Source organism: Hyperolius riggenbachi, chromosome 3 (assembly GCF_040937935.1).
Source record: "Hyperolius riggenbachi isolate aHypRig1 chromosome 3, aHypRig1.pri, whole genome shotgun sequence".
NCBI classification, from domain to species: domain Eukaryota; kingdom Metazoa; phylum Chordata; class Amphibia; order Anura; family Hyperoliidae; genus Hyperolius; species Hyperolius riggenbachi.
In genome coordinates, this window is record NC_090648.1 from 71,960,568 (window position 1) to 71,983,069 (window position 22,502).

Genomic DNA, 22,502 nt, shown 5'->3' on the forward strand with positions numbered 1-22,502 from the left:
GGCTGATTGTTGACACTTTTAAAACAATGGTACACCAGCCAGAAGAAGCTATAGGCCGGCGAAACCTAAATGTCAGCGGTGCTCTGTTTCTGAGCACCCCAACAACGCTTGCAGAAAGAGCTAGCGAGAGGCCACGGGATCATATCTAGCGCAAATAAATGGAGCTTGTGACCTCCAAATTTTTCAGGCCAGACCTCTGAGAAACAACACTGTTCTCTCTCTTAGGAATGTGGCATTAGAAAAGTAGCAACCTGCAGATGAAAAGTGGACTTTTGTCATTTTAGTCATCCTGCTGGTGTTTATAAATTTGCCAGAGAGTAAGACACTGGACCTCACCCTCATGAAAGAACGCTGACAAGTGAGCATTTTGTGGCCAAGACTGATTTGGAGATAAGAGGTGCTACGAAATGTTGTTATTGTGCCAGCCACGGTACTACCACATGAGCACTGCTCAGTCATCATGCACCTTGAAGATAATCCTTTCTCTGTTGGTAAACACCTTAGTCAGACTCCGAAGAGACTGTCAAAAATTGCCGATGCTGACTATATTTCAAGTCATCATGGCGGGGTATTGGGAAAAGTTTTCAATTAGCAATAATCACGCCTCGGTTGAACCTCATTGGCTATGATACTGCCACTGCGCAAAGTTAGCCAAGCTAATGCCAGCAAATATCCCCTCTTTCTTGGATAAAGGAATCACCTTAAGGAGAGACAAACGCAGTTTACAGTGTTCCGCTGAGGATCATGGGATGCCATATGCTAATTAGACAGCCACTAAACAAGCATTGTTAATAAGCGGCTAAAGAGTCTTAGCATTTGAAAAGGCGGCAAAGAGGGCAAAACAAAGCCTGCCAGGGATGCCAGCATAGTGTTTTGTGGAGCAGGCTGCCAAGTGGGCCAGTCCCGCACTTGTAAAATACATGAAAAATACAATTTGAAAAATGGAGTAATGAGTCTACGTCACTGCCATGTGTGCTGATAATTGGGCCTGTGATTATTGTGCCTGGAAGTACTGGTAAGCTGCGCTGGCTAGAGGTGCTTGGGAGTTGGCCAAAGTCTTGGTGGTTGCAGGTTACTGGAGGAGAGAGATGGTACGTGAGCTGTTAATTTTCTGATGCTCATGGTAAGCATGAAGCTCCTTCCATTGCTGCTTTGAGGGTAGATGTGCAGGCTGGAGAAGGGATCCGGCGAATTACTCTAATGCTGGGAATACACGACGACATTTTTCAGTCGATTACTATCCGATCTTATTTCCGATCGACTTTCCGATTCTTATCTTTTCTGATCAATTTCCATTCATTTCTATGAGAAATCGATGAGAAAAAGGATCGATAATAAGATCGGACATGTTGGAAATTATCTATGGAACCATCTATCTGCTGAAAAAACTTATGGTGTATTCCCAGCATAATGTTGACGGTTTGATGCCTCTTTTATGCATGGAATAATCCATGTTTAATATCACAGCAGAAAAAGTTGAAGAGAAATAGATTCAAGACGCAGGGAGGCTGTGAGAGTTCGGGGGATGCACAGAAAGCGGCTGATGTTTCGGTTATGGCTTACTGCAAGCAAAGCACGCAAGAGGCAGCAGTTGCAGAGGGAACTCAGGTAGCGGAAGTGATGGCCAATGAGCATGGGGTAAAGGAAAGGCATCGCCTGAACAGGGACTTGAACCCTGGACCCTCAGATTAAAAGTCTGATGCTCTACCGACTGAGCTATCCAGGCCCTGGAAGGTGAGCTTCACCAGCAGCTCAAAAGTCAGTTATTCCAAGCAGGATGGACGGAAGGTCTAGTACATGCCCTGAGCTGGCTATAGCCTGCGACCTCTACATTTTCTAGGTCAGATCTCTGAAAGAATAAAACTGTACTTGATTTGGAAGGTGGCATTAGAAAGGTAGCCACCAATCAGCGAAGGCATGGAAAGCGGCCGACATCGGTGTTTTGGCCTGGTGCAAGCGGAGCATGCAAGAGGCTGCAGTTGAGGAAGATAGGGAGAGGACACGATGCATAACAAAAGGCAGAGGGCATTGCCTGAACAGGGACTTGAACCCTGGACCCTCAGATTAAAAGTCTGATGCTCTACCGACTGAGCTATCCAGGCTCAGAAAAGGTACGATCACCAGCAGCTCAAAGTTTAGCTACAGTATTTCCAGGCTGGGCGCAAGTTAAGGTCTAGTGCAAGTCATGAGCAGTCTATAGCACCTAGATAGCCGGGAAACAGCAGAATGCGCTGTTGTTTCCTTCAACCATCAGGTTCTTCACCTTGGCTGATTGTTGACACTTTTAAAACACCAGCCAGAAGAAGCTATAGGCCGGCGAAACCTAAATGTCAGCGGTGCTCTGTTTCTGAGCACCCCAACAACGCTTGCAGAAAGAGCTAGCGAGAGGCCACGGGATCGTATCTAGCGCAAATAAATGGAGCTTGTGACCTCCAAATTTTTCAGGCCAGACCTCTGAGAAACAACACTGTTCTCTCTCTTAGGAATGTGGCATTAGAAAAGTAGCAACCTGCAGATGAAAAGTGGACTTTTGTCATTTTAGTCATCCTGCTGGTGTTTATAAATTTGCCAGAGAGTAAGACACTGGACCTCACCCTCATGAAAGAACGCTGACAAGTGAGCATTTTGTGGCCAAGACTGATTTGGAGATAAGAGGTGCTACGAAATGTTGTTATTGTGCCAGCCACGGTACTACCACACGAGCACTGCTCAGTCATCATGCACCTTGAAGATAATCCTTTCTCTGATGGTAAACACCTTAGTCAGTCTCCGAAGAGACTGTCAAAAATTGCCGATGCTGACTATATTTCAAGTCATCATGGCGGGGTATTGGGAAAAGTTTTCAATTAGCAATAATCACGCCTCGGTTGAACCTCATTGGCTATGATACTGCCACTGCGCAAAGTTAGCCAAGCTAATGCCAGCAAATATCCCCTCTTTCTTGGATAAAGGAATCACCTTAAGGAGAGACAAACGCAGTTTACAGTGTTCCGCTGAGGATCATGGGATGCCATATGCTAATTAGACAGCCACTAAACAAGCATTGTTAATAAGCGGCTAAAGAGTCTTAGCATTTGAAAAGGCGGCAAAGAGGGCAAAACAAAGCCTGCCAGGGATGCCAGCATAGTGTTTTGTGGAGCAGGCTGCCAAGTGGGCCAGTCCCGCACTTGTAAAATACATGAAAAATACAATTTGAAAAATGGAGTAATGAGTCTACGTCACTGCCATGTGTGCTGATAATTGGGCCTGTGATTATTGTGCCTGGAAGTACTGGTAAGCTGCGCTGGCTAGAGGTGCTTGGGAGTTGGCCAAAGTCTTGGTGGTTGCAGGTTACTGGAGGAGAGAGATGGTACGTGAGCTGTTAATTTTCTGATGCTCATGGTAAGCATGAAGCTCCTTCCATTGCTGCTTTGAGGGTAGATGTGCAGGCTGGAGAAGGGATCCGGCGAATTACTCTAATGCTGGGAATACACGACGACATTTTTCAGTCGATTACTATCCGATCTTATTTCCGATCGACTTTCCGATTCTTATCTTTTCTGATCAATAATATCACAGCAGAAAAAGTTGAAGAGAAATAGATTCAAGACGCAGGGAGGCTGTGAGAGTTCGGGGGATGCACAGAAAGCGGCTGATGTTTCGGTTATGGCTTACTGCAAGCAAAGCACGCAAGAGGCAGCAGTTGCAGAGGGAACTCAGGTAGCGGAAGTGATGGCCAATGAGCATGGGGTAAAGGAAAGGCATTGCCTGAACAGGCACTTGAACCCTGGACCCTCAGATTAAAAGTCTGATGCTCTACCGACTGAGCTATCCAGGCCCTGGAAGGTGAGCTTCACCAGCAGCTCAAAAGTCAGTTATTCCAAGCAGGATGGACGGAAGGTCTAGTACATGCCCTGAGCTGGCTATAGCCAGTGGTGCTCAGCAGAGCTCGAATATTCGAGTAGCTCGAATATTCGAGCTCTTTTTCAGCTATTCGAGCTCGGTATTCGAGCTTTGAATAGCTGGAGCTATTCGAATGGGCTATCCGAGTACACTCGAATAGCCCATTCACTATTCGAGCTATTCGAGCAACTCGGCGCTATTCGAGCTCGGTACCGAGCTCGAATAGCGTCATAGCCCGGATTGATGTCCTTAGAGCCAATCAGAGGGCTCCCAGGCCCTCTGACGGCAGCCAATCACAGAGGGGGACCCTGGCCAGCCCCTACCCTATAAATAGCGGCCGCCATGTTCCGTTTCTTTATGCTTGCCTGAGACTTGTACAGAGAGAGAGTTGCTCCTTTGTGCTTTGGCTTAGCAAGTGCTCTATTGTGATCATTTACCTAGCGTTTTTGCTCACCTACACCTGCCATATACACCTATATTGTTGTTAGTTAGATAGACATTGTATTTTAGTTAGTAGCTTGTGTGTTACATTAGAGACAGGCAGCTGCTGCAAGCTTACAGGTTTAGGCCTCAGGGGGGCCTTGCCTCTGTGGGCAGCTGTCCTCTGTTTATTTCTCTCATCTATACCAGTATTTCTGCTGTCCTTTACTAATAGTATTGTAGTTATACTGTACTAGGAGTAGGACACTCACTGACTGTCACTGTTTATAGGCTACTAGCTAGCTCCTGCGTGTGTGCACTCACTCACTGTCTGTGTGTACACACACTCTATTTCCTTCTGATTACTGATAGATTATTGTTAGTTAGTTGTACTTACTTACTACTTACTCTTACTGTACCCGTAGGGACACTCACTGTCACTGTTCATATAGGCTACTAGCTCCTGCGTGTGCGCACTGCACTCACTGTCTGAGTGTACACACACAACACACACTATTTCCTTCTGATCACTGATTGATTATCGTAATTAGTTAGTTCTACTTACTGTTACTACTTACTCTTACTGTACTAGGAGTCTAGGACACTCAGTCACTGTGTTCATAGGCTACTAGCTCCTGCGTGCGTGCACTCACTGTCTGAGTGTACACACACCCACACTCCATTTCCTTCTGATCGCTGATTGATTATTGTAATTAGTTAGTTGTACTTACTGTTACTACTTACTCTTACTGTACTAGGAGTCTAGGACACTCAGTCACTGTGTTCATAGGCTACTAGCTCCTGCGTGCGTGCACTCACTGTCTGAGTGTACACACACCCACACTCCATTTCCTTCTGATCGCTGATTGATTATTGTAATTAGTTAGTTCTACTTACTGTTACTACTTACTCTTACTGTACTAGGAGTCTAGGACACTCAGTCACTGTGTTCATAGGCTACTAGCTCCTGCGTGCGTGCACTCACTGTCTGAGTGTACACACACCCACACTCCATTTCCTTCTGATCGCTGATTGATTATTGTAATTAGTTAGTTCTACTTACTGTTACTACTTACTCTTACTGTACTAGGAGTCTAGGACACTCAGTCACTGTGTTCATAGGCTACTAGCTCCTGCGTGCGTGCACTCACTGTCTGAGTGTACACACACCCACACTCCATTTCCTTCTGATCGCTGATTGATTATTGTAATTAGTTAGTTCTACTTACTGTTACTACTTACTCTTACTGTACTAGGAGTCTAGGACACTCAGTCACTGTCCATAGGCTACTAGCTCCTGCGTGCGTGCACTCACTGTCTGAGTGTACACACACCCACACTCCATTTCCTTCTGATCGCTGATTGATTATTGTAATTAGTTAGTTCTACTTACTGTTACTACTTACTCTTACTGTACTAGGAGTCTAGGACACTCAGTCACTGTGTTCATAGGCTACTAGCTCCTGCGTGCGTGCACTCACTGTCTGAGTGTACACACACCCACACTCCATTTCCTTCTGATCGCTGATTGATTATTGTAATTAGTTAGTTCTACTTACTGTTACTACTTACTCTTACTGTACTAGGAGTCTAGGACACTCAGTCACTGTCCATAGGCTACTAGCTCCTGCGTGCGTGCACTCACTGTCTGAGTGTACACACACCCACACTCCATTTCCTTCTGATCGCTGATTGATTATCGTAATTAGTTAGTTGTACTTACTGTTACTACTTACTCTTACTGTACTAGGAGTCTAGGACACTCAGTCACTGTGTTCATAGGCTACTAGCTCCTGCGTGCGTGCACTCATTGTCTGAGTGTACACACACCCACACTCCATTTCCTTCTGATCGCTGATTGATTATTGTAATTAGTTAGTTCTACTTACTGTTACTACTTACTCTTACTGTACTAGGAGTCTAGGACACTCAGTCACTGTGTTCATAGGCTACTAGCTCCTGCGTGCGTGCACTCACTGTCTGAGTGTACACACACCCACATTCCATTTCCTTCTGATCGCTGATTGATTATTGTAATTAGTTAGTTCTACTTACTGTTACTACTTACTCTTACTGTACTAGGAGTCTAGGACACTCAGTCACTGTGTTCATAGGCTACTAGCTCCTGCGTGCGTGCACTCACTGTCTGAGTGTACACACACCCACACTCCATTTCCTTCTGATCGCTGATTGATTATTGTAATTAGTTAGTTGTACTTACTGTTACTACTTACTCTTACTGTACTAGGAGTCTAGGACACTCAGTCACTGTGTTCATAGGCTACTAGCTCCTGCGTGCGTGCACTCACTGTCTGAGTGTACACACACCCACACTCCATTTCCTTCTGATCGCTGATTGATTATTGTAATTAGTTAGTTCTACTTACTGTTACTACTTACTCTTACTGTACTAGGAGTCTAGGACACTCAGTCACTGTGTTCATAGGCTACTAGCTCCTGCGTGCGTGCACTCACTGTCTGAGTGTACACACACCCACACTCCATTTCCTTCTGATCGCTGATTGATTATTGTAATTAGTTAGTTGTACTTACTGTTACTACTTACTCTTACTGTACTAGGAGTCTAGGACACTCAGTCACTGTGTTCATAGGCTACTAGCTCCTGCGTGCGTGCACTCACTGTCTGAGTGGACACACACCCACACTCCATTTCCTTCTGATCGCTGATTGATTATTGTAATTAGTTAGTTCTACTTACTGTTACTACTTACTCTTACTGTACTAGGAGTCTAGGACACTCAGTCACTGTGTTCATAGGCTACTAGCTCCTGCGTGCGTGCAATCACTGTCTGAGTGTACACACACTAAATTTACTTGTGATTACTACTGATTATTGTAACTGCTAGTTGTACTTCCTGACTGTTACTACTTACTTACTGTACTAGGGGACACTCACTCAGTCACCTCACCAACCAACCCACTCCATTAAAGTACCCCACTTTTCACCCGCCCTTTTACAAAACTTTTGTCTATACGCCCAAAACATTTCAGATGTCTGGAAGTGGCAGCCAGCGCGGTTTGGGCAAGGGGAAGGGCAGCAAGGGAATCAGGAGGAGAGGGAGCAGCATTGTGGCAAGTCGCGGCCGCGGGCGCGCCACCATGCACAGTTCCGCAGCAGCAGCAGCAGCGTCAGTGGCTAACATTCCTCCCATAGCCACTGGCCGTGGACGCCTTGGGCGCCGCCCAGCAGGAGCATCTGCAACTCACGCTGCAGAGACACAGCAGCAGCAGCGTGTAGCACCTGCTCCCATTTTCCTCCAGCCGGGTCGGAAACGTCCCATTGAGGAAAAGGATGCAGACACTGTGGTGCAACTCATGACGGAGGATGAGCAGCCCGCCATCAGCTCTGCATCCGAGGCCTCCACCCTCACCACCACCACCACCCCTGTTCGCAGCAGCCGCCCAGCAGGGTCTGGGGAGGAGGCCAGTTCACCGTCACTCGCCGACCTGTCATTCAGCAGTCTTTTGACCCCAGGCATCATGAGTAAATTGTCTGCTGTTGTTGGCGATCTTGAGGAGGAGATGCTGATGGGCACTTTGGGGGATGAGGGATTGGACAGCAAGACTGTGGCGACAGTCAAGCAGCCCATCCATGCATCAGGAGAGGAGTTTGGGGGGTCCTCATCCCAGCAGGACATGTTTCAGGAGGGGGAGGATGATGATGACCCGGTGACAGACAGAGACTGGGTGCCACCACCTCCAGGGGATGTCGTCCTCAGCAGCTCTGAGGAGGAGGAGGAGGAGGATGCGCTTGTGGGCCTTGCAAGGAGGCGCATCATTGCAAGCATTGGCAGCGTCCCACAGCCTGCTGGTGTCTCAGGCTCAGCAGCAGCAGCAGCAGCATCAGCCAGTACCACCCCCAGCCGCACCCAAGCCCCCCCCCCCAACCACCACAGGGAGACAGGCAGCAGCGCTTCCATGCCGTAGGGGGAAGTTTCTGTCACCAATCTGGCGGTTTTTCACCATGCCCACTGTGTACAGCAAGTACGCCACTTGCAACCACTGTCAGCGGAAGTTGAGCAGAGGTGCAGACCCCTTAAAGTTCAGCACCAGCTCGCTCATCAACCACCTTGCGGCTAAACATTTCCACCAGCATGAGGAGTTCCAGAGGCTGAAGGCATCTGCTGCTGGCAGTGGCACCACACCCATCACTGCACAGCCTTCAGCAGCAGCAGCAGCAACAGCAGCCACCCGCCCTCCTGCTCCTCCAGCAGCACCAGCAGGAGTGCGGAAACGCACTGCTCCTCCCCCCTCTGCAACTCCTGCCGCCGACACTGAGGCCTGTTCTGGCAGCCAGTCCTCAGTGGCCTCCTCTGCTGTGTCTGCTGATTCCCGTGTCAGCAAAAGGCCACGCCAGAGCCTTTTGAGCGAGTCCTTCCAGGGGGTGGTTAGGGCTCTGCCTCCCAGCAGCCGTCGCGTGCGGCAGCTGAACGGCTTGCTGGCACGGGCCATGTGCTCCCAACTCCTGCCGTACACGCTCGTGCAGGAGGGGAGCGACATTCGTGCGCTGCTTGCTTGCGCAGCCCCAGACTGGCAGCTCCCCAGCAGACACTTCTTTGCCCGCAAGGCCATTCCTGCACTGCACCGCTTTGTGATGGCCAATGTGGAGCGAGGGCTGGAGCACGCGGTTGGTGAAAGGGTCCACGTCACCATGGACTCCTGGAGCAGCCGCTTCGGGACAGGCCGCTACCTGTCCTTCACTGTCCACTGGGTCAGCTTGGTGGAAGGGGGTGAGGATGGGAGAGCAGCAGCGGGCACAGCAGCAGCAGCAACACAGTGGGTGGTGCCACCCCGCAGGCTCAGGGGAACTGCAGCAGGTTCCTCCGATCCTCTGCCATCCTCCGGCACACCTGGCCAAACCCCCCGCCTCAGCAGCAGCGTGAAGGCCCGCCACTGCCAAGCGCTGCTGCACTTGGTCAGCCTTGGGAAGACCAAGCTGACGGCAACCCATGTGTTGGCCAAACTCCAGGAGCAGGAGAGGATTTGGCTGACCCCCAGAGGCCTCAGAGTCGGAGAGGTGGTGGCCGACAATGGGGCCAATCTGGTTGCCGCAATAGACAGGGGAAACCTGACCCACATCCCCTGTCTTGCCCACGTGCTGAACCTGGTGGTGCAGAAGTTCCTGCGCACCTACCAGGGGATGGGCGAACTGCTGGAAACGGCAAGGAATGTTGTGCGCAGAGCTGGGACAAGGTCCTCCAGCACCCAAGGCTGAGACCCCAAAGTGCGACCCTCCATCCCTGCCACCCCAGCCGTCACACACTGATTGCTATTAGACTAAGAGGCGCCACAGGGCCCACAACCTCCCCAACACCTTAATATCTAGTTATCTGGCTTGCAGTCACTGTCATGTATCCCCTTTTCTTATTTCTTTCTGCTTCAAACACAATTAGGAATGACAGCTGAATGAATTCTGCGCCCCCTCTTACACTGCGCCCTGAGGCTGGAGCCTCTCTAGCCTATGCCTCGGCCCGGCCCTGGTTGTGCGTCACTTCCGGCGCTCGGCTGCAGCCTGTGCGAGCCTGGAAGACGTGCAAAAGGAGCTGGATCTGCCACACCATCGGCTGATCCTTGACGTTCCGACTCGCTGGAACTCCACCCTGGCGATGTTGGAGCGTCTGGTTGAACAGAGGCGCGCTGTCAAACAGTACCTTGCCCTGGCCACTGTTTCCGCAGCTTAGAGAAGGGACAAGACCAGCAACTTCCCGTCCATCGTCCCCGATGATGACTGGAGGCACATGCAGCAGGTGTGCTTAGTGCTGGCTCCCTTCCTGCAGGCCACAAACATGGTGAGCAGGGACCATGCTATGGTCTGCGAGTGGGTGCCCCTGGTTTCTCTGCTGAACAGGGCCCTCGATGCTTTGCTGGAACAGGGAGCGGCAGCCTTGGACCAGCAGGAGCGGCAACCAGCTGCGCAGTCCACCTCTGAGGGGGAGGAGGAGGAGGACTTGGTGGAGGTCCCTGACCTGGCTGCTGATGAGGGGGATCAGCACAGCGCAGCTGAGTTGGTGCGGGGGTGGAGAGAGGATGAGGCGGCAGAGGAGGAGGATGAGGACAGCACTGACGTCGATGTGCCAGCAGACGTGGCCCGCCTCTTCCCAATGGCAGCGCACATGCTGACGTGCCTGCGCAGGGACCCCAGGGTGATCCAGATGAAGCAGAGGGAGGACATCTGGATCAGCATGATGTTGGACCCACGCCTCAAGGGGAAGTTGAGCCAGTTCCTGCCGCCTGCAGGAGGAGACCCAGCGCAACAAATAAGGAGCTTGCAGCAGGCCCTTGTTGAGCGCTTGGAGGAAGCCTTCCCCCAGCCTTCCACCCCCACTGTCCAGCAGCCAGCACAGAGGCAGCAGCAGGTGCCTGCATCCAGCAGCAGCAAGCGCCCCACAGACCTGCTGTCTCTCAGCCACGAGCTCTACAGGACTGTAGAGGCTCCGGCAGCAGTGACTAGAGAGGAGATGCATGCAGCAGCATCCTCCTCCGGTCACAGCCAGCGCCTGACCCGCATGGTGGCTGACTACATGGGGTCGTACAGCGGGCTTGACAGCGATGCCCCTGTTGATCCCATGGAGTATTGGGTCAAGCGCATGGAGATCTGGAGCGAGCTGGCGCAGTACGCCCTGGAAGTGCTGTCCTGCCCCCCTTCCAGCGTGCTGTCCGAGCGCTGCTTCAGTGCAGCTGGTGGCGTGGTCACCGAGAAACGCTCACGTCTGTCTCACAAGTCTGTGGACAGACTGACGTTTCTCAAGATGAACCAGGCGTGGGTGGAAGGCGAGTTCCTGGCCCCTGTTGTCGGCGAGAGGGGGACATGAACTGGCTGCCGGAACCATCGTTAATGTGCCTTACCACCCTTTACCACCTCCTGGCTCCTGCTCACTAAGCCAGCCTGGTTCACTTTGACTATTACGTCGCCTGCAGCCACACATTTTACACCTACAGTGGGCTGCTGTGTACTGCCCTTCTGCTGTCTGTCTGTGTTTCCCACTGCCAGGGTACACAGAATTACCTTCTTCTGCTGCCACTCTGCCACCAGCTATTACGTCAAACAATAGCTATATTGGTTGCAAAACCAAAAACCAAAAAACCATAAAAAAAAAAAAAAAAAGGTTTAATTTTTCTGAGGTGCCCGGGTTGAAAACTGTGTTGTCCCAGTTGTGTATTGGACACAATGTGGGCTGCACGACCGCTGTCTGGGACCTCCTGTTGTGTTTATTTACAGCCCTGGTATCACCGCTAGGTACCAGGGCTATTATGTCACGCTGCCTACCTGCTGCCACACTCACACTGCTCCTCCATACCTCCTCCTGCTGCTGCTGCTGCTGTCTGTCTGTGTTTCCCACTGCCAGGGTACACAGATGATTTACCTTCTGCTGCCACTCTGCCACCAGCTATTACGTCAAACAATAGCTGCTCGCCTACTCCTCCATTCCTCCTCCTGCTGCTGCTGTCTGTCTGTGTTTCCCACTGCCAGGGTACACAGAATTACCTTCTTCTGCTGCCACTCTGCCACCAGCTATTACGTCAAACAATAGCTATATTGGTTGCAAAACCAAAAACCAAAAAACCATAAAAAAAAAAAAGGTTTAATTTTTCTGAGGTGCCCGGGTTGAAAACTGTGTTGTCCCAGTTGTGTATTGGACACAATGTGGGCTGCACGACCGCTGTCTGGGACCTCCTGTTGTGTTTATTTACAGCCCTGGTATCACCGCTAGGTACCAGGGCTATTATGTCACGCTGCCTACCTGCTGCCACACTCACACTGCTCCTCCATACCTCCTCCTGCTGCTGCTGCTGCTGTCTGTCTGTGTTTCCCACTGCCAGGGTACACAGATGATTTACCTTCTGCTGCCACTCTGCCACCAGCTATTACGTCAAACAATAGCTGCTCGCCTACTCCTCCATTCCTCCTCCTGCTGCTGCTGTCTGTCTGTGTTTCCCACTGCCAGGGTACACAGATGATTTACCTTCTGCTGCCACTCTGCCACCAGCTATTACGTCAAACAATAGCTGCTCGCCTACTCCTCCATTCCTCCTCCTGCTGCTGCTGTCTGTCTGTGTTTCCCACTGCCAGGGTACACAGAATTACCTTCTGCTGCCACTCTGCCACCAGCTATTACGTCAAACAATAGCTATATTGGTTGCAAAACCAAAACCAAACAAACCATTAAAAAAAAAAAAAGGTTTAATTTTTCTGAGGTGCCCGGGTTGAAAACTGTGTTGTCCCAGTTGTGTATTGGACACAATGTGGGCTGCACGACCGCTGTCTGGGACCTCCTGTTGTGTTTATTTACAGCCCTGGTATCACCGCTAGGTACCAGGGCTATTATGTCACGGCGAGCTGCCTGCCTCATTGACTGCCTGCTGCCACACACTCATCCTCCTCCTCCTGCTGCTGAATTTACCTCCTGCTGTCTTTGTGTTTCCACTGCCAGGGAGCACATACAATGGCGCTTCCAACATGCGTGCGCCCACCAGCTATTTGTTACGCTCAAAAATAGCTGCATTTCTTTAAAAAAAAAATTGAAAAGAGAAATACGTGAAGAAGAAGAAGACGATATTGAAAAGGAAGGAGAAGATGAAGATGAAGAAGAAGAAGAAGATGAAGAAGAAGATGAAGAAGATGATGAAGAAGAAGATGAAAAAGAAGAAGAAGATGAAGAAGATGAAGAAGAAGAAGATGAAGAAGAAGAAGAAGATGAAGATGAAGATGAAGAAGAAGAAGAAGAAGAAGATGAAGAAGAAGAAGATGAAGAAGAAGACAATATAGAAGAAGAAGAAGAAGATATAGAAGAAGAAGAAGAAGATATAGAAGAAGAAGATCGAGAAGAAGAAGAAGAAAGATAAAGAAGAAGAAGAACAAGTATATACAGTAACACTACTGAACAAAATTAAGGACACAACTTCTCTTTCCACATTTTTTTTTAAAGGAACATCCCCACATAATCACTTGCTGTTGTTACTTGGGAAAAAAAGAGGTTTCTTGCATCATTCACCCTCAAAACAAGTGTTGGAAGCTATTTAAGGCCAATTCGAATAGTCAGCTCGAATAGTTAGCTCGAATACCGACTCGAATAGTGAGCTCGAAGTCCGAGGTCGAATCGAATAGTAAAAATTATTCGACTCGAATATTCGACTGACCTCGAATAATTTACTATTCGAATTCGACCAAACTCGAATTTTAAAAAGGGGTATTTGAGCATCACTAGCTATAGCCTGCGACCTCTACATTTTCTAGGTCAGATCTCTGAAAGAATAAAACTGTACTTGATTTGGAAGGTGGCATTAGAAAGGTAGCCACCAATCAGCGAAGGCATGGAAAGCGGCCGACATCGGTGTTTTGGCCTGGTGCAAGCGGAGCACGCAAGAGGCTGCAGTTGAGGAAGATAGGGAGAGGACACGAAGCATAACGAAAGGCAGAGAGCATCGCCTGAACAGGGACTTGAACCCTGGACCCTCAGATTAAAAGTCTGATGCTCTACCGACTGAGCTATCCAGGCTCAGAAAAGGTGCGATCACCAGCAGCTCAAAGTTTAGCTACAGTATTTCCAGGCTGGGCGCAAGTTAAGGTCTAGTGCAAGTCATGAGCAGTCTATAGCACCTAGATAGCCGGGAAACAGCAGAATGCGCTGTTGTTTCCTTCAACCATCAGGTTCTTCACCTTGGCTGATTGTTGACACTTTTAAAACAATGGTACACCAGCCAGAAGAAGCTATAGGCCGGCGAAACCTAAATGTCAGCGGTGCTCTGTTTCTGAGCACCCCAACAACGCTTGCAGAAAGAGCTAGCGAGAGGCCACGGGATCGTATCTAGCGCAAATAAATGGAGCTTGTGACCTCCAAATTTTTCAAGCCAGACCTCTGAGAAACAACACTGTTCTCTCTCTTAGGAATGTGGCATTAGAAAAGTAGCAACCTGCAGATGAAAAGTGGACTTTTGTCATTTTAGTCATCCTGCTGGTGTTTATAAATTTGCCAGAGAGTAAGACACTGGACCTCACCCTCATGAAAGAACGCTGACAAGTGAGCATTTTGTGGCCAAGACTGATTTGGAGATATGAGGTGCTACGAAATGTTGTTATTGTGCCAGCCACGGTACTACCACACGAGCACTGCTCAGTCAACATGCACCTTGAAGATAATCCTTTCTCTGTTGGTAAACACCTTAGTCAGTCTCCAAAGAGACTGTCAAAAATTGCCGATGCTGACTATATTTCAAGTCATCATGGCAGGGTATTGGGAAAAAGTTTTCAATTAGCAATAATCACGCCTCGGTTGAACCTCATTGGCTATGATACTGCCACTGCGCAAAGTTAGCCAAGCTAATGCCAGCAAATATCCCCTCTTTCTTGGATAAAGGAATCACCTTAAGGAGAGACAAACACAGTTTACAGTGTTCCGCTGAGGATCATGGGATGCCATATGCTAATTAGACAGCCACTAAACAAGCATTGTTAATAAGCGGCTAAAGAGTCTTAGCATTTGAAAAGGCGGCAAAGAGGGCAAAACAAAGCCTGCCAGGGATGCCAGCATAGTGTTTTGTGGAGCAGGCAGCCAAGTGGGCCAGTCCCGCACTTGTAAAATACATGAAAAATACAATTTGAAAAATGGAGTAATGAGTCTACGTCACTGCCATGTGTGCTGATAATTGGACCTGTGATTATTGTGCCTGGAAGTACTGGTAAGCTGCGCTGGCTAGAGGTGCTTGGGAGTTGGCCAAAGTCTTGGTGGTTGCAGGTTACTGGAGGAGAGAGATGGTACGTGAGCTGTTAATTTTCTGATGCTCATGGTAAGCATGAAGCTCCTTCCATTGCTGCTTTGAGGGTAGATGTGCAGGCTGGAGAAGGGATCCGGCGAATTACTCTAATGCTGGGAATACACTACGACATTTTTCAGTCGATTACTATCCGATCTTATTTCCGATCGACTTTCCGATTCTTATCTTTTCTGATCAATTTCCATTCATTTCTATGAGAAATCGATGAGAAAAAGGATCGATAATAAGATCGGACATGTTGGAAATTATCTATGGAACCATCTATCTGCTGAAAAAACTTATGGTGTATTCCCAGCATAATGTTGACGGTTTGATGCCTCTTTTATGCATGGAATAATCCATGTTTAATATCACAGCAGAAAAAGTTGAAGAGAAATAGATTCAAGACGCAGGGAGGCTGTGAGAGTTCGGGGGATGCACAGAAAGCGGCTGATGTTTCGGTTATGGCTTACTGCAAGCAAAGCACGCAAGAGGCAGCAGTTGCAGAGGGAACTCAGGTAGCGGAAGTGATGGCCAATGAGCATGGGGTAAAGGAAAGGCATCGCCTGAACAGGGACTTGAACCCTGGACCCTCAGATTAAAAGTCTGATGCTCTACCGACTGAGCTATCCAGGCCCTGGAAGGTGAGCTTCACCAGCAGCTCAAAAGTCAGTTATTCCAAGCAGGATGGACGGAAGGTCTAGTACATGCCCTGAGCTGGCTATAGCCTGCGACCTCTACATTTTCTAGGTCAGATCTCTGAAAGAATAAAACTGTACTTGATTTGGAAGGTGGCATTATAAAGGTAGCCACCAATCAGCGAAGGCATGGAAAGCGGCCGACATCGGTGTTTTGGCCTGGTGCAAGCGGAGCACGCAAGAGGCTGCAGTTGAGGAAGATAGGGAGAGGACACGAAGCATAACAAAAGGCAGAGAGCATCGCCTGAACAGGGACTTGAACCCTGGACCCTCAGATTAAAAGCCTGATGCTCTACCGACTGAGCTATTCAGGCTCTGAAAAGGTGCGATCACCAGCAGCTCAAAGTTTAGCTACAGTATTTCCAGGCTGGGCGCAAGTTAAGGTCTAATGCAAGTCATGAGCAGTCTATAGCACCTAGATAGCCGGGAAACAGCAGAATGCGCTGTTGTTTCCTTCAACCATCAGGTTCTTCACCTTGGCTGATTGTTGACACTTTTAAAACAATGGTACACCAGCCAGAAGAAGCTATAGGCCGGCGAAACCTAAATGTCAGCGGTGCTCTGTTTCTGAGCACCCCAACAACGCTTGCAGAAAGAGCTAGCGAGAGGCCACGGGATCGTATCTAGCGCAAATAAATGGAGCTTGTGACCTCCAAATTTTTCAGGCCAGACCTCTGAGAAACAACACTGTTCTCTCTCTTAGGAATGTGGCATTAGAAAAGTAGCAACCTGCAGATGAAAAGTGGACTTTTGTCATTTTAGTCATCCTGCTGGTGTTTATAAATTTGCCAGAGAGTAAGACACTGGACCTCACCCTCATAAAAGAACGCTGACAAGTGAGCATTTTGTGGCCAAGACTGATTTGGAGATAAGAGGTGCTACGAAATGTTGTTATAGAGAGGGTCCGTAGCTGTAGCGCAGCGGAATGCGGAGGGCCCGGGCATGATGGGGTAGCCGTCTCCCCGGCAGTGTAGGGGTTAGCGTGGGTTGGGGGCGGTGCAGGCTAGGAGGCAGCACAGAGAGAAGGAGGGGGCGGGTGTTGGTGGTGAGGGGAGTGTCAGTCTTTCCCGGGCAAGGCGGCGGAAGTAGCGGGGCGGGCACTTCCGGTTTTGAGCAGCAATGGAAGAAGCTGCTTGCCGGACGCCCGCTGCTCCCGCTGACATGGAGGGACTGGAGCTACTGGTTGCCCGGATCCGGGCAGAAGCAGGAACGAGGGGCCCCTCATGGGTCACGGTCCAACTGGCGGCCATGGGAGCAGGCACCTCAGCGGAGGCTGCGGCAGACAGCGCGCCGGTGGCGGCGGCAGAGCCCAGCGCTCCCGCAGCAGAAGCAGTTGAGCAGAGAGGAGAGGTGAGGAGACAGTCCAGGCCTCCGGAGAGGCTAAGCCCAGACCCCCATGCAGGAGCGCGGCGTCGCTCAGGGAGCCCCATTAGGGACCCTCCGCCCCCCCCAGCAAAGCGCACTCAGAAAACCCGGGGGTCTGGCGGGAGGAATCCCAGCCAACACCGGGACTCGTCCGGAGCAGGGCCATCCAGCGCGGCCAGTTCCTCCCACCAGCAGGCAGCAAGAGGGGATGCGGCCATTAGTCCCCGCGCGGCGCGGCAGACTAAGCGGGCCCAGCACAAGGATGGCCATCACACGGGTGCCGCCCCTCCTTCCGCGGCGGCAGCCCACCATACTCAGGGCGGGAACAGGAGCTCCGCAGCCAAGGGCAAGTCGAAGGGGTCCACCAAGAAGAAACGCAGGCAAGACAGCGGTTTGCAGCAGCAGCAGACGCGGCAAGAGCAGCACAGCAGGAGCCTTGCACATGGGGACGGCTCTGCTTCCGAGGTCGATTCCGTAGCAGAGGACGATGACGGCACAGCGGGTGGATCCGGCATGACGGCTGGCAGGGACTTGCGTCCGGGGCAGCCAGGTGAGACCAATTTAGCCGCAGTAAATGCCTTAGCCACGTTATTGTTGGGGATTTGTGGGGGTCATCAGGGGGGGGCTGGGGGCGGGTCAGTAGCGCCAGGGTCGCAGCCAGGGCAGACGCAGCCTTCACCTTCCACGGCGCTAGTAGTGCCGCCAATCGGGTCACCTTTGTCACCGGTGGGAGCTTGGGCGCCCGCACCCCCAGTAGTGGCGTCACATGTGGGGTTAGTACCCTTGGGGGCCCCCTTACCCCTGGCAGCAGGTGCAGGCACACAAGGGGTGGTTCAGGTGGCGCAGCCGGTTATGCCGGGATTGGATAGTGTGCAGTCGGAGGTGGCGGTGCAGACGGAGGGGACGGGGTGTGATTCTACTTTGTCTAGTGGGGGGGGCCAGGTGCGTTTAGCAGATGCATCGCACGCGGAGCTTTACATTTGTTTTAATGGCCTTCTTCGTTCCCATCTGAAGCAAGAAGTGAAGGAACGCATCTGGAAGGGCGAATATATCGAGATATTTTCGCTCCTTCAGCTGGAAAAGTTCAATTTAGATAAGGGTAAGCCGGATGAGAAGAAGAGGGAGGAGGAGCGGCGTTATAGACTGATTCCCCGCACATTCCAGAACTGGTTTCAGGCTTTTTCAATCATGGCTAGCGTGATTGGGGAAAAACAGCCCGAGCATTGCTCGGCGTTGTTTGGTTATATGGACTCGATCGGGGAGGCTCATCGGTCGTACGGTGGGAACGCTTGGCTACGGTACGACGAGCAGTTCAGGCAGGAGAAGGCGGTAAGGCCGGTGATCCGCTGGGATCACAAGGATATTACCTTGTGGATGCGGCTGATGATCCCGGCCAGAACCACTCAGTCCTTTCCCGCGGTTGCCGGCGGGTCGGCCACTACTGGCCAGCCGGCTAACCGAGGAAAGGGCATCTGCTGGCAGTACAATGACGGATCCTGTCGTTTCGGTCAGTCCTGCCGCTTTAAGCACGAGTGCTCCAAGTGCGGAGGTTCACATGCGGCTGCCAGGTGCTACAAGCAGCGAAGGGCAAGGTCTGGGGATTCTGCACGTAAGAGGGACGACACCGGTGAAGGGGGTAGAGATGGCGCGCTTTCTAAACAGGTATCCTGAGCGGGAGGTGGCCGAATTCTTGAGGGCGGGCTTTGAGGAGGGTTTCCGGATCAAAAGTAGTTGTTTGTTGCGGTCGGAGCCCCCCTTTCGGAACTTGAAGTCTGCCTATGAGTTCCCAGAGGTCGTGGATACGAAGATCGCGAAGGAAGTGGCGGCGGGTCGTTTGGCTGGTCCGTTCACTTCTCGGCCCTTAGCTGATTTAATTGTGTCCCCGTTGGGTGTGGTTCCCAAAAAAGAACCGGGGTCTTTTCGGTTAATACATCATTTGTCGTTTCCTCGTGGTTCGTCGGTTAACGATGGTTTACTAGGCGATGATACGTCAGTGGTGTACACTTCATTCGACGCGGCTCTATGCTGGGTCAGGCGCTTGGGTCAAGGGTCGTGGTTGGCAAAAACCGATATTGAATCGGCTTTTCGGCTGCTGCCCGTTCATCCTTCCAGTTTTCGTTTGTTAGGTTGTTTTTGGAAAGGTGAGTATTTCGTAGACCGGTGCCTACCCATGGGGTGCTCAATTTCCTGCGCGTATTTTGAGCGGTTTAGCACGTTTTTGGAGTGGGTCGTAAAGGATATGTCGAGCGTACCATCAATTATACATTATCTCGACGATTTTTTGTTTATGGGAGCAGCGGGTTCCCCTGATTGTGCCTATGCATTGGCTAACATGCGGCACGTCTGTGAACGCTTTGGGGTCCCACTTGCGGAGGATAAGACGGAGGGCCCGGTCACGTCGCTAAAATTCTTAGGCATCACCATAGACACTGTTGCTATGGAATGCAGTTTGCCGACCGACAAGGTGGAGAACTTAAGGGAGACCATTTTGGCCGCGATTCATAGCAAGAAAATAACTTTGCGGGAGATGCAGTCTATGCTAGGTAAGTTGAATTTTGCCTGCAGAATAATGCCCATGGGGCGGATCTTCTGCAGGCGCCTGGCTATGGCTACTGCTGGGATAGCGGCGCCACACCACCGGATTCGGTTAACGGCGGATCTCAAGTCGGACCTGCAGGTGTGGTTGATTTTCTTGTCAGACTTCAATTGTAAGTCCCTGTGGATGCAGGAAACGGTGAGTAACTCGGACTTAGAGCTTTTCACGGATGCGTCGGGCGCCCATGGTTTTGGTGCTTTTTTTGCGGGTCGATGGTGTGCGGTTCCTTGGGACAGGTCCTGGGTGGAGGCGGGTTATACTTCCAATCTGGTGTTATTGGAGCTTTTTCCCATAGTGGTGGCGGTTCGGATTTGGGGACAGCAGCTGGCCAATAGGCAAGTCAAGATCAATTGCGACAACATGGGAGTGGTATTGGTGATCAACAGGTGTTCGGCATCCTCTCCCCCGGTGATAAGTCTGATGCGGCAATTGGTCTTGGACTGTTTACGTTTTAATATTTATTTGTTTGCGGTACATCTGCCAGGGGTTGATAACGTGGTCGCTGATGCACTTTCTCGATTTCAGTGGGACAGATTCCGGGCGGCGGTTCCCACGGCGGAAGAACGTGGGGTTCCTTGCCCGTCCACGGCGTGGAGGATTCATTTCGAGCGGTATCCTTCATGATTGGGAGATCCTTGTCCGAGTCGTCGGCAGCAGCATACACGTTGGTATGGAACGCGTGGGATGCTTTGCTGATACAAGTGGGCGGTTGTGCTTCAGATGAACAGCGGCTGTGTTTGCTACTATATTTCCTGGGTACTAATTTCGTGGAAGGCATTTCGGTGTCGGCAGTGCTCAAAAAGTTAGCAGCTCTGGCTTTTTGGTTTAAAGTTAGGGGGTTCTCGGACGTGACTAAAGATTTTCGGGTAAGACAGGCGGTAAAGGGGTACCGGGTGGGAGCCATTCGCAGGGAAGCAAGACGCCCGGTGACGTTTGAATTGTTGGGTAGGCTGGCGGAGGCGCTGCCAGGCTTGTGTTCTTCAAGCTATGAGTGCGGACTTTTTCAGACCGCATTTGTGCTAGCCTTTTTTGGGGCATTTAGAATCGGGGAATTAGTGAGTAGGAATAAGTCAGGAGTGGGAGGCATCCTCGCGGAACATGTTACCGTCCTCGCGGATTCGGTGGTCATTTATTTACCGCGCTCAAAGACCGACCAACGGGGAAAGGGCCGGTCCATCACACTTTTCCAGATCGGTGGACCGTTATGCCCTCTGTTAAAGGTACGGAACTTGATGACAGTTCGCCCTGCTCAATCGCTAGTGTTTCTGGTCCATTCGGATGGCACAGCCTTGTCCCGTTTTCAGTTTGTCACGATATTTAGAAAATGCTTGGCTCATCTCGGCCTCCCTTTCCTGGAGTTTGCCTCCCACTCTTTTCGCATTGGGGCGGCCACTGAGGCGTCACGGTGGGGATTGAGCGAGGGGGTCATAAAGCAGATAGGGCGTTGGGAGTCAGCTCGGTACAGGACATATGTCAGACCCCATTTAGTGTAAAGGGGGGGGGGGGTTGTCTTGGGGGATCCGGGCAAAAAAATGCTGTCAGTTTTTGTTCTTTTGTTGCAGGTCCGCAGGTTGTGGTCTGGATCGTAGGGCACTCCTACGTCAGCAGGGGGGCGAGAAGGGCCGATGTTAGGCCTGAGGGCCGGCAGCTCGGCTTTCCCAGGGATCAGGTACGTATCCGGTGGATAGGTTTCCCCGGGATGGTGTGGCCCAGCCTTCTGCCGGAGCTACATACTTTAGCACGTATAGATAGGCCCCCCGATATCCTGGTGTTGCATGTAGGGGGGAACGATCTGGCCGCTAGGTCCACCAGGGTGGTCATCAAGGAGGTCAAGTTTGACTTCTTGAGGATCCGGTCCCTGTTCCCAGAGACCATTGTGGTGTGGTCAGACATTGTGGCCCGGGGTTACTGGAGGTTGGCCAATTCTGTCCTGAAAATTAACAAAGCTAGAATTAAGCTAAACAAAGAGGTTGCGAGGTTCTTCATCAGGAATGGAGGGTTGGCCATACGGCATTTCGAGTTGGAGGAGGAGATTGAACTGTTCCTAAAGAGAGACGGGGTGCATCTTAATGACATTGGGATGGACTTATGGGCCCTGGGCATCGAGGATGGGATTCAGCGAGCTCTGAGGTTGGGGGCCTCAAGGGCATAAGGGGTCACGCCCTTGTCGTGGTGGAGGGGTAAAAAGGGGCTCCGGAGGTTAGTGCCTTGGGAAGGAGATTTGTCATGGGACGAATCCGCTGGTTTTGAAGAAGGAAAGCAAGAGAGAGACGACTTTGGGGCATGCAGCTGTCCCCGAGCCGAGCTACGCGGCTGGGGGCCGGTACAAGGCTGCATGTCACACGGGTGTTTTTGGAGTACGAGTTTCGGTGCCTCCGGACCCTTTTACCCCAGTTCTTGAGGGAGATCGTTTTAGTTATGTTGTGGTTTCTATTTGGTTTGGAACATTGTTAATTGGCTGAATAAAGAAGGGGCTGCTATGGCCTTAAATTAATCCAATGCCAGGTAGTCCGTGTCTATTATTTTTGGAGTTTTTAAGTCATGGGGGAATGTGGGGTCTCTGGGGGGTAAGGGGAAGTAGGCTCTACCATTATCAAGAGAGGGTCCGTAGCTGTAGCGCAGCGGAATGCGGAGGGCCCGGGCATGATGGGGTAGCCGTCTCCCCGGCAGTGTAGGGGTTAGCGTGGGTTGGGGGCGGTGCAGGCTAGGAGGCAGCACAGAGAGAAGGAGGGGGCGGGTGTTGGTGGTGAGGGGAGTGTCAGTCTTTC

General features: G+C 50.9%; 9 non-coding genes across 9 annotated transcripts; all 9 read right to left on the reverse strand.

The window, feature by feature from the left end:
• Window positions 1–508: 508 nt before the first annotated feature.
• On the reverse strand, window positions 509–649 carry LOC137564700 (U4 spliceosomal RNA). Its single transcript, XR_011030783.1, has one exon. It is a non-coding gene; the product is annotated as a U4 spliceosomal RNA (small nuclear RNA).
• A 1,004-nt stretch (window positions 650–1,653) lies between these two features.
• On the reverse strand, window positions 1,654–1,726 carry TRNAK-UUU (transfer RNA lysine (anticodon UUU)). The gene has a single exon. It is a non-coding gene; the product is annotated as a tRNA-Lys (tRNA).
• A 303-nt stretch (window positions 1,727–2,029) lies between these two features.
• Window positions 2,030–2,102, reverse strand: TRNAK-UUU (transfer RNA lysine (anticodon UUU)). Its single transcript has one exon. It is a non-coding gene; the product is annotated as a tRNA-Lys (tRNA).
• A 664-nt stretch (window positions 2,103–2,766) lies between these two features.
• On the reverse strand, window positions 2,767–2,907 carry LOC137564560 (U4 spliceosomal RNA). Its single transcript, XR_011030660.1, has one exon. It is a non-coding gene; the product is annotated as a U4 spliceosomal RNA (small nuclear RNA).
• Window positions 2,908–3,744: 837 nt separating this feature from the next.
• TRNAK-UUU (transfer RNA lysine (anticodon UUU)) lies at window positions 3,745–3,817 on the reverse strand. The gene has a single exon. It is a non-coding gene; the product is annotated as a tRNA-Lys (tRNA).
• A 9,930-nt stretch (window positions 3,818–13,747) lies between these two features.
• TRNAK-UUU (transfer RNA lysine (anticodon UUU)) lies at window positions 13,748–13,820 on the reverse strand. The gene has a single exon. It is a non-coding gene; the product is annotated as a tRNA-Lys (tRNA).
• A 672-nt stretch (window positions 13,821–14,492) lies between these two features.
• Window positions 14,493–14,634, reverse strand: LOC137564747 (U4 spliceosomal RNA). The gene has a single exon (XR_011030823.1). It is a non-coding gene; the product is annotated as a U4 spliceosomal RNA (small nuclear RNA).
• A 1,004-nt stretch (window positions 14,635–15,638) lies between these two features.
• TRNAK-UUU (transfer RNA lysine (anticodon UUU)) lies at window positions 15,639–15,711 on the reverse strand. The gene has a single exon. It is a non-coding gene; the product is annotated as a tRNA-Lys (tRNA).
• Window positions 15,712–16,014: 303 nt separating this feature from the next.
• Window positions 16,015–16,087, reverse strand: TRNAK-UUU (transfer RNA lysine (anticodon UUU)). The gene has a single exon. It is a non-coding gene; the product is annotated as a tRNA-Lys (tRNA).
• Window positions 16,088–22,502: the final 6,415 nt, after the last annotated feature.